This window comes from Capricornis sumatraensis, chromosome 2 (assembly GCF_032405125.1).
Source record: "Capricornis sumatraensis isolate serow.1 chromosome 2, serow.2, whole genome shotgun sequence".
NCBI lineage: Eukaryota > Metazoa > Chordata > Mammalia > Artiodactyla > Bovidae > Capricornis > Capricornis sumatraensis.
Genome location: NC_091070.1, coordinates 464,042 through 480,416, shown reverse-complemented (window position 1 = coordinate 480,416; position 16,375 = coordinate 464,042). Strand labels below are relative to the sequence as shown.

The 16,375-nt window shown below is 47.8% G+C and overlaps 1 protein-coding gene across 2 annotated transcripts in view; it reads left to right on the top strand.

The window, feature by feature from the left end:
* Positions 1 to 16,375, top strand: part of GOLM2 (golgi membrane protein 2) — an 87,590-nt gene that overhangs the window by 1,300 nt on the left and 69,915 nt on the right. The gene's annotated exons all lie outside the window — the stretch shown is intronic.

The following is a 16,375-nucleotide window of genomic DNA, read 5'->3' as shown; positions in this document are numbered from 1 at the left end:
CTGTGGAAACTTCTGGATGGGATGCGTGTAATAGATCCCTTTCTTTCTGGAGCCTCTTTTGGTCATCTCCACAGTGATTTGTGTGTCGGCGTGTGTTCCTGTTATAAGTTTTTATTTTGTATGTCAATTATTTATCGTTAATCGTTATAAGTTAAAATCTCCTGAGCTCCCAGTTTCCTTATTGTCACCAACCACTGCTTTGCTTCTTATTTCATGAGGGTTGAGGCACAAAAGCATTGAGCTAAGTGCTTTTCAGTAGCCTGCCCTTCACCATAGCATAGCTTCTGAGAGGAGCAAGAGATCAGGAAACTTACACTACATACCGCACTCTCTAGACTGAAAAGTTCTCTGGGGTGGAATAAACAGATATCCATGAAATTTTGGAGTATTAAAAGGAGATCTTCAGACTTGAATGGTTAGGCATTACTATTCAAATTCTCTACAATCTGGAAAGAAAGATAAGTCTTTTCTAGTGATTTATACTCTGGATTCCATTTCTTCCGTGTACTGGACTGTGATTATCAGTTTCTTTCCGTAGGTTTTCACTTTCATCTTCAACCATACGTAGGTGTTAGCTGTTCTAAAATTTTTGTATTCTTCCATAGACTCCGTTCTCCCAATCAACCAATGTCTTTGTTTTTACTTTCGCTGCCAAACTCTCGTTACTGACGGTCTGTAGATGCTTCATGCGTTTCTTTTTCCATCCCCGTCCTAATATTTTTTCACTCTGTATACCGTCCTTCTTGCCTCCTCTTTTCTGAAGCCATTTTCTTAAAGGTTACAAATGGCAGTCTTCCTGGTCAAATCGAAAAGCATTTTTATTCTCATTCTGTTTAATTTCTCAATAACGACTGTCTCTAACATTTTGGGAACTATCTGCTTTCTCGCTTCTTTATCACTGAATTCTCTGAATTTGCTTCCTACCTTCTTCAGCATACTTATTTTTTGCTGATTCCTCCCCCCACCACAACTGTCTAATAATAAAAAACTGTATTCTTGAGTCTTTGTTTTCCCCTTACAGCAGTATTTCTCAAGGTGGTGTTAAACAGAATACTGTTCTAGAAATTGCTCATAGATGGTCAGGACAAAAAACGAAAACCTTCTTTTTTGGAGGAAAATGTTAAACAGTGTAAGTAGTATATCCTCCTCTTCAAATTTATAATCTTGCTAGCATATAAAGGCTCTGACTCCGGGAGATGGTGATGGACAGGGAGGCCTGGCGTGCTGCGATTCATGGGGTCGCAAAGAGTCGGACACGACTGAGCGACTGAACTGAACTGAACTGAAAGGCTCTGAGAGATGTGTTAGTAAAGAAGCCTGTTTGATTTTGTTTGCCTTAGTCTCTATCAGTTAATTTGATCACAGATTACCATTTTTATGGCCTGCTTGTTTCCGTGGTACAGAAGAAGGTAGCAAAGCACACTGGTTTGAGAAATGTTGCCCTAGGGATCTAGATGAGCTGTAGATGGGATCTGTCTTTTAGAGGTGTTTCCTTCATTCCTGCTACTCCCTCGAGAGCTGAGAAGAGAGATTTATCATGTGTAAATGATCTAAAATCCTTCTGGATGGTGATAATGTTGGAGAAACAAGTAAACTGGCAATTAAAAGTGTCTTCCTTTTTAAACTAGACTTGTTTTAATGTTTATTCATGTTAGTGTAGTCTCTTTAAAGTAAAGGCTCTCTCTGCCTTTCACGTTTTTCAGTGGTCATTTGTGCCCCTTGGTTTGGTATATATCCTTCCTGATGACTCAGGATTGTGTCCTGATTGGTCCGAACTGATTATGGTAATTTCATTATTCCCAGTGCTTAGTTTAGGAAGGGGCTGGCTAGTGAATTTTGAGGGGAAGCTTCTTTGCTCCTTAAGAGTCTTGCACCGCAGTGATACTCTTCCCCCAAATCAAAAATCTCCAGTCTAATTATTAGAAAGCATCGGACGAACTCACATTCAGGGACATTCTACAAAGTACCTGAGCAGTACTCTTCAGAGAGTCACGCTTGAAGAAGCGGTCGGTCTCTTCTGCCAGATGTCATTGCTCCACTACATGATACCTGGAATCAGGGTAGCTAGAGCGCCAGAAAAGTTAGCTAAGGAATGGCTGAGGCCCTGAAGTTGGCAGAATGGAGTGTTACAATAGTATATTGGCAGTTGTTATGTGAAATAAAGAAACATTCCTGGGGCTTCCCTGCCTCCCTGGTGCCTCAGGGGTAGACAGTGTGCCTGCCAATGCAGGAGACAGGGGGTTCAGTCCATGACCCGGGAACACCCCACATACTTTGGAGAAACTAAGCCCGTGCAGCCACGACCACTGAGCCTGTCTTCTGGAGCTCAGGAGGGGCAGCTCCCGAGACCACGGGCTGCGGCTGCCGAGACCTCTGGGCGCACCCAGCGCCTGCGCTCTGCAGCAGGAGAGGCCGGCACAGGGAGAAGCCCGCGGGCTGCCGCGGGCAAGTAGCCCCCGCCGCCGCAACTAGAGAAGAGCCAGGGCGGCACTGCAGGCCCAGCACAGCCAAAGGTAGGCAAGGTTAGGATCCCTATTGTGAAAGCCAGTCTCGCGAGAGTCCCTTAGTTACGGCCTAACTAAGGCGTCCTGACTGTTAACATTCTCATCGTCACAGCCGCGTCTGAGATGTAGGTAGACTCTTCTGTATCCCCAGGGCGGTGTGGGCAGTGGCCTCAAATCTGCATGTGGTTTGAGGTTCCTCAAGGGACTTTGTCTTAAGATCAGTAGTGGTGTTTGGAGGCCTGACTCAGTCGGTACTTGCTTCACAGTCTTTTGGAGATCGGGGTCCTTAGGTGGCATCGCCTCCCTGTATACCCTTGCCCACTCCTTGGATGTTCCCAGCCAAACTCCCTTTGCCCTGATAAGATAGCTGCCTTAGGTATTGATATGTGTGTAGGGAGTTTGGTAAGGCAGCCCTTTTTCAAGTTCAGTTCAGTTCAGTCGCTCAGTCGTGTTCGACTCCCTACGACCCCATGCACTGCAGCACGCCAGGCCTCCCTGTCCATCACCAACTCCTGGAGCTTACTCAAACTCATGTCCATCCAGCTGGTGATGCCATCCAACCATCTCAGCCTCTGTCATCCCCTTCTCCTCCTGCCTTCAATCTTTCCCAGCATCAAGGTCTTTTCCAAATGAGTTGGTTCTTCAAATCAGGTGGCCAAGGTATTGGAGTTTCAGCTTCAACATCAGTCCTTCCAATGAATATTCAGGATTGATCTCCTTTAGGATGGACTGGTTGGATCCCCTTGCAGTCCAAGGGACTCTCAAGAATCTTCTCCAACTCCACAGTTCAAAAGCATCAATTCTTCGGCGCTCAGCTTTCTTTATAGTCCAACTCTCACATCCATACATGACCACTGGAAAAACCATAGCTTTGACTAGATGGACCTTTGTTGGGAAAGTAATGTCTCTGCTTTTTAATATGCTGTTTAGGTTTCTCACAGCTTTTCTTCCAAGGAGCAAGCGTCTTTTAATTTGATGGCTGCAGTCACTATCTGCAGTGATTTTGGAGCCCCCAAAAATAAAGTCTCTCACTGTTTCCATTATTTCCCCATCTATTTGCCATGAAGTGATGGGCTTTAAGCCATTTTCTTCACTCTCCTCTTTCACTTTCATCAAGAAGCTCTTTAGTTCTTCTTTGCTTTCTGCCATAAGGGTGGTGTCATCTACGTATCTGAGGTTATTGATTGTTCAAGTTACCCTTTTTTTTAAAAAAAAGTTATTTTAGAACATTTAAGATCTATGGGATTATTGCAAAGATAGTACAGACAGTTTCTTCATGCCCCACACCTAGTTTTTCCTGTTATTAAATAGCACATTTGTCATAACTAATCAACCCCTACTGATGCATTAAAAAATCATGGTATCAGGTCCCATCACTTCATGGGAAATAGATGGGGAAACAATGGAAACAGTGACAGACTTTATTTTCTTGGGCTCCAAAATCACTGCAGACAGAGACTGCAGCCATGAAATTAAAAGACGCTTGCTCCTTGGAAGAAAAGCTATGAGAAACCTAGACAGCATATTAAAAAGCAGAGGCATCACTTTGCTGACAAAGGTCCATCTAGTCAAAGCTATGGTTTTTTCAGTAGTCATGTATGGATGTGAGAGTTGGACCATAAAGAAGGCTGACCGCTGAAGAATTGATGCTTTTGAACTGTGGTGCTAGAGAAGACTCTTCAGAGTCCCTTGGACAGCAAGGAGATCAAATCAGTCAATCCTAAAGGAAATCAGTCCTGAATTGGAAGGACTGATGCTGAGGCTGAAGCTCTAATACTTTGACCACCTGATTTGAAGAGCTGACTCACTGGAAAAGACTCTGATGCTGGGAAATATTGCAGGCGGGAGGAGAAGGGGACGACAGAGGATGAGATGGTTGGATGGCATCACCTGTTCAATGGACATGAGTTTGCGTAAACTCTAGGAGATGGTGAAGGACAGGGGAGCCCGGTGTGCTGCAGTCCGTGGGGCGGGAAAGAGTTGGACACAACCGAGTGAACACCCACAATTGGTGCATTAATAATGACTGAAGCCCACAGTCTGTTTTCTCAGTTCTTCCCCAATGCCCTTCCTCTGCTCCAGGGTCGCGTCTAAGGCTCCACGTTGCAGCTAGCTGTCACGTCCCTGTGGGCTTCTTGTAGTCGTGACCGTTTTTTCAGACTTTGCTTTTGATGACCTCGACAGTGTTGCTTTTTTCCGTGACTTTCACCGATTGTTTCCGGCTGTGCTGGGTCTCCGCTGCTGCATGGCGTCTCTCCGGCTGCAGCGCGCGGGCTTCTCCTTGCAGCGGCTTCTCTTACTGTGGAGCCTGGGCTCAGCGGGTGTGGCCCCAGTGGGCGCAGCGCGTGGGCGCAGCGGGTGTGGCTCCCAGGCTCCAGAGCTCAGGCTTAGCGCGTGGGATCTTCCCGGGTCAGGGAGCAGACCTCTGTCTCCTGCATTGGCAGGCGGCGGCCTTCCCACTGAGCTCCCAGGGAAGCCCTGGTCTTGGCGGTTTTGAGGATTACTGGTCAGGTGTTTTGTAGAATGACACTCTGTTGGCATTTGTTTGATGCTTTTCTCAGGATTAGACTCAGGTCATGGTTTGGGGGAGGAAGACTGCCGGGGAAAGCGCCTTTGTTATCATATCAGAGCGTCTCTCAAAGTGGCGTCCCACTCAGTGCTGACCTGGATGTGGCGTCCCACTCAGTGCTGACCTGGATGTGGCGTCCCACTCAGTGCTGACCTGGATGTGGCGTCCCACTCAGTGCTGACCTGGATGTGGCGTCCCACTCAGTGCTGACCTGGATGTGGCGTCCCACTCAGTGCTGACCTGGATGTGGCGTCCCACTCAGTGCTGACCTGGATGTGGCGTCCCACTCAGTGCTGACCTGGATGTGGCGTCCCACTCAGTGCTGACCTGGATGTGGCGTCCCACTCAGTGCTGACCTGGATGTGGCGTCCCACTCAGTGCTGACCTGGATGTGGCGTCCCACTCAGTGCTGACCTGGATGTGGCGTCCCACTCAGTGCTGACCTGGATGTGGCGTCCCACTCAGTGCTGACCTGGATGTGGCGTCCCACTCAGTGCTGACCTGGATGTGGCGTCCCACTCAGTGCTGACCTGGATGTGGCGTCCCACTCAGTGCTGACCTGGATGTGGCGTCCCACTCAGTGCTGACCTGGATGTGGCGTCCCACTCAGTGCTGACCTGGATGTGGCGTCCCACTCAGTGCTGACCTGGATGTGGCGTCCCACTCAGTGCTGACCTGGATGTGGCGTCCCACTCAGTGCTGACCTGGATGTGGCGTCCCACTCAGTGCTGACCTGGATGTGGCGTCCCACTCAGTGCTGACCTGGATGTGACGTCCCACTCAGTGCTGACCTGGATGTGACGTCCCACTCAGTGCTGACCTGGATCGCCTGGCTTGAGGCAGTGTGTGTCAGGCCTCTTCACTGCAAAGTTGCCGTAAAGGGAAAGAAAGCAGTTTTTCCTTCCTTCTCCGTGCTGCACCCTTTTGAAAGGAGGTCGCCATGTACAGCCAGTGCTTCATGACTTGGGAGCTGTTCTGTCTTCTTAAGGGCAGAGAGTCTATGTAAATTACTTGCAGTTTTTCTGCATGACCGTAGTCTTTTCTCCCTTACTTATTGCTCAGTTACTTATGTCAGGATGAGCTCAGGGACATCCATTTTATACTTTATAACCCCTGCTACTCTGCTTATGCAGTTGCTCACATCGTTTCGGCTTTGGCCATCGGGAGCTCTTTCCTTTACCTCGGGGCATAATACCCCATCATTGTCACAAACCCCTTCCTTCGTTTCTGTCACTACAACATGCTCTGACTTTCTTGTGTACTTCCTGCCCCAGTCCTAGAATCCTTCTCCACAGAGCCCTAGCTCCTTTGATTGGAAAATGGTGTTAGAGACCAAAGTCTAGGTGTGAGGTATACTCATTGCTGCTGTCAGACTACCTTTGGAAATCCTGAAATCCCTGCTCCACAGATATCAGGACGGTGACATTGGATGTCTTCCAATTCATTATTCTGTCCTCCCAGTTTCAGTGTGTTACCTGGGCTGTTAGAACAGAGAAATCCTCTTTTTTTCCTACACTTTGAACTTCTGATTTTGCCCTGGGGTATAGCCGATTAACAGTGTTGTAATGTTTCGGGTGAACGGTAAAGGGACTCAGCCATGCGGGTGCGTGTGTCTGTTCTTCCTCCAGCCTCCCTCCCGTCCAGGCCGTCACAGAGCGCTGAGCAGAGTCCCCTGGGCTCTGCAGCGGGTCCTTGCTGGTTCTCCGCTTCAGATATAGCAGTGTGTGCGTGTCCTTCCCAAACTCCCTCACTGCCCCTTCCCTCCAACAAGCGTAAGAACACAGAAATTCTTTAAGGGAGCCTGAAATTGTCCTTGGAAGTGAGAAACAAGCTCCACTTCTCTGGGATTCCCCCCATATTTACCTTGTTTTTTTTTTTTTTTTTCTAGACCTCTCTCCCCAGCGGGTTTCAGTCTAGAGGGGGGTGTTAGCTGTCTACAGCTGCCATACAAACCCCACAGACTGGCTGGCTAAACACAGCGGGAGCCCGTGTCCCGCCGGGCCTGGAGTGCGGAGTCCGAGGCGGGCGTGCGGCAGGCTGGCCTCTGCTTGCTGGCGGCGGGCCTCCCCCTCCCCTCTCGCCGCGTGCTCCCCTCCCCTCTCGCCACGTGCTCCCCTCCTGTGCGCCTGCATCTCTGGGCTCCTCCTCCTCTTATAAGGCGCCCGTCGTGTTGGACTAGGGTGCCACCCCAGTGCCCTCATTCTAACCTGCTGCTGCTGCTGAGTCGCGTCAGTCGTGTCCGACTCTGTGCGGCCCCATAGACGGCAGCCCTCCACGCTCCCCCGTCCCTGGGATTCTCCAGGCAAGAACACTGGAGTGGGGTGCCATTTCCTTCTCCAATGCAGGAAAGTGAGAAGTCAAAGTGAGGTCGCTCAGTTGTGTCCTACTCTCAGCGACCCCATGGCCGGCAGCCCACCAGGCTCCTCCGTCCGTGGGATTTCCCAGGCAAGAGTGCTGGAGTGGGGTGCCATCGCCTTCTCCACCTTTTAACTTACTTACCTCTTTAAAGACCTTGTTTCCAAATAGGTCACATTCTGAGGTACTGGGTGTTGAGACGTCAGTGTGTGGGTTTGCAGGAACACAGTCAGCCCGTGCCAAGAGGGAATCTGACACACTCGCTGCCCTTTCTTTCCTCCTCCTGTGGGGAAGACCCTCTCTCCCGTTTCCTGGGTGGGGTTGTTTCTCCTGTCCTAACTTGCACTCTTCCTGCCTGTATCTTGTACCAGTTATGGTGGGCCCAGGCAAGTGCTTGATAAATTAGAGCTGTTTGAATAAAGTCTTTCCCTAAACTGTTTTTTTGTTACAAATGGATTAAAAAAAAGAATCAGTTTTGAGGTTTGAAGCCAAAAATGACTGCCCTCTTTTCCCTTTACCGACCGTAATCCTCCTTGGGGCGGTGCGTGTGTTTGCTTGAACAGAGAACAGATCGTGTGCCAGAAAGGGGGGTGGGAAACATATTGCTTTTTTTCCCCCCAAAACAGCCTCATAGTGTGTGTATGTACACAGTGCTCATATACATACCAAATGCAAATATGTAAAACCACGGCACGGAGTAAGCGTTCACCACCATGATCTCAGAGCTTCCCTGACGGCTCAGCTGGTAAAGAATCCGCCTGCAATGCCCAGAGACCCCGGTTTGATTCCTGGGTGGGGGAGATCCCCTGGAGAAGGGAAAGGCTGCCCACTCCAGTATTCTGGCCTGGAGAATTCCACGGACTGTCCAGTCCCTGGGGTCGCAAAGAGTCGGACACGGCTGAGCGACTTGCACTCACCATGATCTCAAGTCCTGGCTCTGCCATTTAATGCAAGTGGAGCCTTGGGCAAGCCGCTTAACTTCTCTGCGCCTCCGTTCCGCATCTGTAAACTGAGGACAGTAATAGTCATCTCTCTCATTCTTGTGAAGTTGCAATGGATAAATTCATTTATATGCTTTGAACATACCATAGTGTTAAAAAAAAAAAAGAACTGTCTAGTAAATGATGTGTCAGCTATTAAGCTGTTATTCCACAACTGCTTCCTAATCTCTGGCCGGCCTTCTTTCCAGGATGGGTTCCGTCTGTGGTGTTTAAGGTCCGGTCCCAGCTTAGCTGGCCTGCCTTGCCCTTCGCCCCGGCTGCCTGACTCCACCCTTGCCAGCTTTCCTGGTCCTTTTCTAAGCGGGCCTGGTTGACTCCTCTTAGGCCTGGCTCCGCTGACTCCCCAGCACCTGCCCTTTTTTTGTTATTTAGTCACAGAGTGTCTGACTCTGGCCCCAGGGACCGTGGTCCACCAGGCTCCTCCGCCGTAGCGTTTCCCAGACGATACTGGAGCGGGGTGCCGTCCCCTCCCGCACTGACGCCCGCCTCTGCAGTGTGGAGAGCAGCCTTGTGCAGGTTTTCTAACACTGCACGTGCATATTCCTGCCTTTGCCCTCCCCGTCATAACCTGGCCAAATTCTAGCTGTCATTTAATTGCCACCTCAACTTATTCATAATCCATACAGAGCTCTTGCCTCCTTTCCAGGCTGTATCCCTTTCCTGCCTTCCTGGTCCCTGTAATGCTCCTGCAGCCATTATTGAGACTGGGGTCAGACATTTTGGTATCATCTTTGATTCCTTGAGCATCTCAGACTCAGTGCTTCAACATGCAGAGGAGTTTCCTGGTCAAACTGAATTTTCTCAAACCTCACCCTGGTTGCAGAGTAGAGGACTGATTGGGCAGGAAGCCGGAGCCCCTCACTCGCCTCCTCCCCAGCTCTGCTTCTCTCAGTGTGCCCTGCCCGCTGAGCACACCAGCTCTGCCTCCCGCCTGGCTTCCGGGGCACCTGTGTCGCTCACGTGTCGAATCAGAACTCTGCTGTCCGGCCTTCACGGAGGCCTCCGTGGACTCCGTCCTGCTGTCTCCTGGCCGGGCTGCTCCAGAGGCGCTGCTTTGCTGACCTTCGTCTCCTCGCCTGCCCTTCTGTGTCAGGTCAGTTCCTGCTTCTGTCCCTGTTATCTGACGCTTAGCCTCTTGCCTCTTCTCTGTTCCACCAGCCTTTTGGTACATCGACCCTGAAGCCCTCTGACTTCTGACCTGGCGTGTGCTTTTTTTATGCACAGTTAACATTTATTGTTTGAAGCACTCTAAATTATTTTTTCATTTTTCACTGATAGCTTCCTAAATGTTAACTTTGTCTTCTCAACAAAATTTTTAAGTTACTTGAGGAAGAACCATATTTAAAATTTTTTCCAATGAGTTCTTGATAGTCATTAGTGCTGATACAAAGTGTTACGGGTTATAGGATTAGAGTGGACTCTAATTCAGCTTCTTATGTCCTTATAAGAAGAGGAAATTTGGATACATAGAGAGACACAGGAAAGAAGGCCACATGGAGATGGATGCCGTGACTGGAGTGATGCGTTTATAAGCCAAGGAATGCCAAGGATCGTCAGCAGCCACGAGAACGAGAAGCTAAGGAGAGGGCCGAGGAGAGCCCTCCTTTAGGGCCTTCAGATAGAGAGCACGGCCCTGCAGATAGCTCAGTGTCGGACTTGCACGCTGCAGAGCTGGGAGGGTATTTCTGGTTGTTCAGTCACTGGCCTTGTGGCTTGTTTTGTTGGTGTTCAGGACTGTGGACTATAGGGCTGCAGCCCCCAGGCTCCTCTGACCTCCGGGTCCCCAGGCAGGAATGCTGGCGCTTTGCGACAGTGGCTCTAGGAAACTAATATTAGATTCACTAAAAACTCTGGCAGCCTTTTGAAGGTTATTTTATTATTTTTGTAGAAACTGACAAGCTGATACCGGAATGTATGGAAATACAAATAACCTAGAATAGTCAAAACAATTTTTCCAAGAACAAAGTAGGAGAGCTTATACTCCCTGATTTCAAGGCTTGTTATATGGTAATGTAATACTGTATAGATACAGTGATCAAGACTGCAGAGTTATTGGAAAGAATGGGCATATAAATCACTGGGATGGGGCAGAGTACACAGATGGACCCACAGATATATGGTTGATTAGTTTTTGGCAAAAGTGCCAAGGCAGTTTAATGAGGAAAGGGAAGTCTTTTTCAACAAAAGATATTAAAGCAACTGGATATCTTTATGGTGGTGGGGTGGGTGGTGGTGTTACGTAACTTGTGCTACTTCAGAACATAAACAAATAAAATTAACTTGGATCATGGACCTAAACGTAAAAGGTAAAGCCATAAATCTTCTAGACGACAACACAGGAGAAAATATTTGTGACTTTGGATTTGTGTGGGTTTTTGAGGGCATAAAAAGCATGAACCATAAAGAGAAAAATAGATAAATTTGACTATCGAAATTAAAAGCTTTGTTTTTCAAAAGGCAGTATTTAAAAAAAAGAAAGAAAAAGCAAGTCATGGGTTGGAAGACATATTTAGAATAGATGTATCAGATAGAGAATTGTATCAGTGCAGCCCCCTGTACCAGGACCCAGCCCACCTACCATCAGGCCAGTACCAGTCCCGGGGCCCCATCCCTGCTGAGCATCAGGCCACCACCAGCCCTAAGACCCCCAGGCCCTACAGTCAGAGACCCCGGGAACCCTGCTCAGCCTACCAGCAGGTTATCAGCAGCCCCGGGGACCTCTTGGGACCCAGATTCACCTCCCAGCAGGCCAGCACCACCTTCAGCCCCTTAACTAGCTACCCCGGTGTCCAGCCCCACCCAGCAGTAGGCCAGCACCAGCCCTCGGGTCCCAGGGCCCTCAGCCTCACCAAACAGGGGCCAGCAGCCTCCACACAAGGAACGGCCTGGCAACCAATGGAACTGGGGCCAGCTGCACCTGTCAGACGGCCCCCAGTAGACCACCACCACGACCCGCGTGGCCCGGACAGGGGGCTCCCCTCGAGCACGTGGCTCTGATGACCAGAGGGCAGTGTCCTGCTGGGATGCAGAGGAAATCTCCAGAAGCCCGCTTTTCCAAGGTTGGGAAATGAAACCAACCTACCAGATACTTAGTAATAAAAACAGTAAATTAGGCAAAATGAGGCAACAGACGAGTGTCTTCCAAATGAAGGAGCAAGATAAAACCCCGAAAGAGTTCAGTGAAGTGGAGATGGGCCACCTGCCCAGTAGAGGGTTCAAAGTAATGAGTGTAAAGACGTTCAGAGAACTCGGGAGAAGATTGAATGAGGAGAGTGAGAAGTTAGAAGTTTTTAACAAAGAGTGAGAAAATGTAAAAAAAGAACCAGATGAAGAATACAATAACTGAAATGAAAAACACACTAGAGGGAATCAGCAGTAGATTAGATGATACAAAGGAACGGATCTGTGAGTGGGAAGGCAGAGTAGTGGAAATCACTGAGGTTGAACAGCAAAAGGGAAACACGTTAAGAGAAATGTAAAGCATCGTGAGAAACTAAAATTACTGCGTGCCTTGCCTGTGCCAAGAGGAACACAGACTTCAGTCAAACGGAACATCAGTTCTCTTACGAGGAAGCCAAAATGCGGAAACCTTTGGTCTTCATTCACAAACATCGTTCCTTGCTTAATCAAGTTACAGTTCAAGTATCTCCTGTTGTATCAGAGGACATATACGCATCACCACATTATATGAATTGTTTCTTTCCTCTCAGAGTGGGTGGAAGGAATCTCCTTGAATGTTCTTTTAGGTTTTTCTCTGTTTAGATTGTAACCAACATTTTTCAAAAATCAGTTTTATGATCTTCATGGACCCTCCTGAGATTACTCTGACCCTTATCGTGGGAGCAAGAAGAAGCAGAGAAATAAGGAAATAAGAAAGGAAGATGAAAGAAATGCGGGGACATGTGTCTAAGATCTCTGTAGTACAGAGTACATTGTGTGATCAATATATTTTTGTCAATTAAAATGTTAGGGTTTTAATGTAAGATCAGAGACATCCCTGTTGTTAGGTCTCCACGCTTCTGCTGAAGAGAACACGGGTTCCGTCCCTGCATGGGGAGCTAAGACCCCACAAGCCACGTGGCACAGCAAAAGAAAAAAAACCCTTCAAGGTTAATGCTTCCAGTACAGGAAATAAAGGAACTAACATTATGAGATGCCAGTCTGTAGTGGACAGGCTTTTATGTGTTTCCATGAATTCTTCTCATTTTATGGTTGAAGAAACAGGCTTAGGTGAGAAAATGGCAGAATCCTAAACTCAGATCTGCTTGATTCCATCAATCCTTTCCACTAAACTGCATTGCCACACATTGTGTACCTATATCTATGTAGTTTCAAATTATATAAAATTATAGAGAGAGAGCGAAATTATCTATTAAGATATAAAAACAGTTATCTTGCCAACAAATCAAGTAACGTCCGCGTGTCCGCCGTGTGCATTGGCTTCTTAGGGCTGCTGTAAGGAAGGGCCACACCCTGGATGGCTCAGAGCAACGGAGCTTGCTGGTCTCGTGGTTCCGGAGAGCAGGCGCCGGAACCCAGGCTCTGGCGGGACCGCGCCTCCGCCGGAGCCTCTGGGGAGAGCCGTCTGGCCCCGGCGGCCTCAGGCGCTCTCCGGCCTCGGGCGGCGCGGCTGCAGTCTCTGTCGCCGTCTCCCACGGCCGTCTCCGGCATGCCCGCGTCTCCGTCTCGTCACTGGAGGCCTCTTCCCTGACTCTGCTTTATTTTCTCACAAGGACTAGTCACGCTGCTCTAATCGAGGGTCGCACTGTGTGTGCTCCGTGCTGGGCCACTTTGGTTGGTTGTGTCCGACTCTGCGACCCCATGGACTGTGGCCGCCAGGCTCCTCCGTCCATGGGATTCTCCAGGCAGGAGCACTGGAGTGGGCTGCCGTGCCCTCCTCTGGGGGGTCTTCATGACCCAGGAAATGAACCCTCGTTTCTTATGTCTCCCGCATTAGCAGGCAGTCTTTATCATTAGCACCGCCTGGGAAGCCTATATTGGAGTAAGGCCTACCCTAATTCAGTATGACTTGATCTTAACGTGATTACATCTGCAGGGACACGATTTCCAGGTAAGGTCACAGTCACAGCACGGGGGGCGGCGGCTGTTAGGACTTAAACATAACCTTTTGGGGAATACACCAACCCATAATCAGTCTCTGCGAATCGATTTGGAGTAAACGGAACCTTCGCCGTGTTGATTGTCACAGTCCACGAGCTCGGAGTGTCTCTGTGCTTTTGATCTTCTCTGTATTCTTGCAGCACATTTTACACTTTTCAAGTGTTCAAGACGCACATAGTTTATCACATTTATCCCCAAGTATTTCATGTATTTGATGCTATAACAAATGGAATTGTGCTTGTCCCATTTCCGCGTCTTCTTTTCAGGTGTATAAATGGTGCTGTTAATTTTTGTATATTGGTTGCTTCCCTGCTGTAGGACTTAGTTCTAGCACTGACGGCGTCTAAGGAATTCTGAAGGATTTGACAAAAAGCCGTGAGGACTCAGTAGTAGTAGTTTTTCAGTTAGATTCTTTAAAATTTCTGGACAAGGTCATGTCATCTGCAAATAAAGACAGTTTCCCCCCCTTTCCAGTTGGTTGTTTTTTATTTTTCTTCCCCATACTGTGCTGGCTAGGACCTCCAGTACAATGTTAAATAGAAGTCGTGAGATTGAATATCCTTGCAGAGAGAGTATTTAGCAAAGTTGAACACGCATTCATGGTAAAAACTCAGCAAAATAGCAATAGAAGGAAACTTCCTCATATTCATCAGAGGTCTCTCTCAAAACCCCACAGCTGACATGACATTTAGTGGCAACAGACTAAATGCCATTCTCCTACAATTGGAAACTTGCTGCTGCTGCTGCTGAGTCGCTTCAGTCGTGTCCGACTCTGTGTGACCCCATAGATGGCAGCCCACCAGGCTCCCTGTCCCTGGGATTCTCCAGGCAAGAACACTGAGTGGGTTGCCATTTCCTTCTCCAGTGCATGAAAGTGAAAAGTGAAAGTGAAGTCGCTCAGTCGTGCCCGACTCTTAGCAACCCCATGGACTGCAGCCCACCAGGCTCCTCTGTCCGTGGGATTTTCCAGGCAAGAGTACTGGAGTGGGGTGCCATTGCCTTCTCCGACTGGAAACATGGGAGGACTTTAAATAGAGGTGTTACTTTGGTAGATTGAGCTTAAAACCTCTGGCTGCAGAATAGAGAAGTGATTAGAGAGGCGAAAAAGTAGATATAGGAAAAATAAATATAGGTTTTTATTAAAAATTTTTTTTTTCAGTAGTACAGTTGGAGGATAATGGTGTCTTCAACTAAGCACATTGCTTAATTCTGTGCTTACCAGCCTCCAGGGCATTTTCGTTAGTATTGATGGCTGGGGAGGGGTAATGGGTTTAGGTGTGGAGCCGGGAATGGAAGGTGCTCTGTGCTGCAGAGAGTCCCGACAGTGAAGGGCTGCTGCTGCTGCTGCTGCTGAGTCGCTTCAGTCGCGTCCGACTCTGTGCGACCCCATAGACAGCAGCCCACGAGGCTCCCCCATCCCTGGGGTTCTCCAGGCAAGAACACTGGAGTGGTTGCCATTGCAGTTTTAAACTTTAATAAAGTGTAATTTTATTTATTTCTTTTGTTGCCTGTGCTTTTTGAGTCATATTTAAAAAATTGTTACCAAATCAAAGGTCATAAAGCTTTTCCCCTATGTTTTCTCCTAAGAGGTTTATAGCTTTAGCTCTTAAATTTAGGTTTTTGATCCATTTGAATTAATCTTCCTGTATCGTGCAGGGTAAGGGTCCAACTTCATTCTTTTGCTCTGTGAACGTTTTCTAGATCATTCATTAAAAAGATTAAATATGACCAGTTGCAAAACTAATGTCTTATTCTCTGCTGTTTATTACCCTTCACCTGAGAAAGTAACTGTGGTATAGTGGAAAAAATACTGCATTAGAAATCAGAAGACCTAGGTTTTAGATTTAACATTTGGTATGAGATCAGAGGAAAATCCCTTTTAAAAAGTTTAGCTTTCCTTATAAAATGGGAAGTGCAAGCCCTATCTGCCTTACAGTTTCATGATAAATATAAAATCGATCAGCCTTTCAGATCTATTATTCTCTGTTCTTGCTGCTGTTACTTTAAGTTTTAAGAAAGATCCAGAGAAGAGCAGCTAAAATCAAGGGATGAGAGAGAGTTACTAGAGAACCAAGTAAAAAGACTGGGAAAACCTTGACAGACTATATGACTAAAGAATATGAATAGAAACCCTTGTACCGAGTTCTGCACGGCAGCTTTGTGCTTGTGCGTAATCGGCTTACAAATGGCGCCTTCCTGTAGCTCGTGCTGCGCTAATGCTGCACGGGATCTCCTACCTTAACTGGAGGGAAAACAGGAAACTACAGCTTAGTGAGAACGTTTCTTAACATTTTACTTCCTTAAATGGTGCCCCTCCCACAAACAAAACATGTTTTACTCAAATATTGTTAGGCTATCTGCCGTGCCTCCAGTTATTTATTATTATAGATTTATTTGCCAGCAGGATGTGATGTCTGTAAAATAATTTTTTTACTTGTGATTTGAAAACCCCACATAATGTAAAATTTACATCTTAATCATTTTTAATCATATTTAATTAAACTTACATCTTAATCATTTTGAATAGTCATGTTAGCTGGTGGCTCAGATGGTAAAGAATCCCCCGGCAATGCACGAGATGTGGGTCCAGTCCCTGGGTTGGGAAGGTCCCCTGGAGAAAGGAGTGGCTGCCCAACACTCTTGCCTGGGAAATCCCGTGGACAGAGCCCTGGCAGGTCACAGTCCTTGGGGCTGCGAAGAGTTGGACACGACTGAGCGACTCTCACTCTCAGCTGCACGTTGTGCAGCAGATCCCTAGAGCGTTCTCATCGCATAGACCTGAGACGCTGAGCCTACTCCACAACATTCCGTTTCCCTTCTTCCCA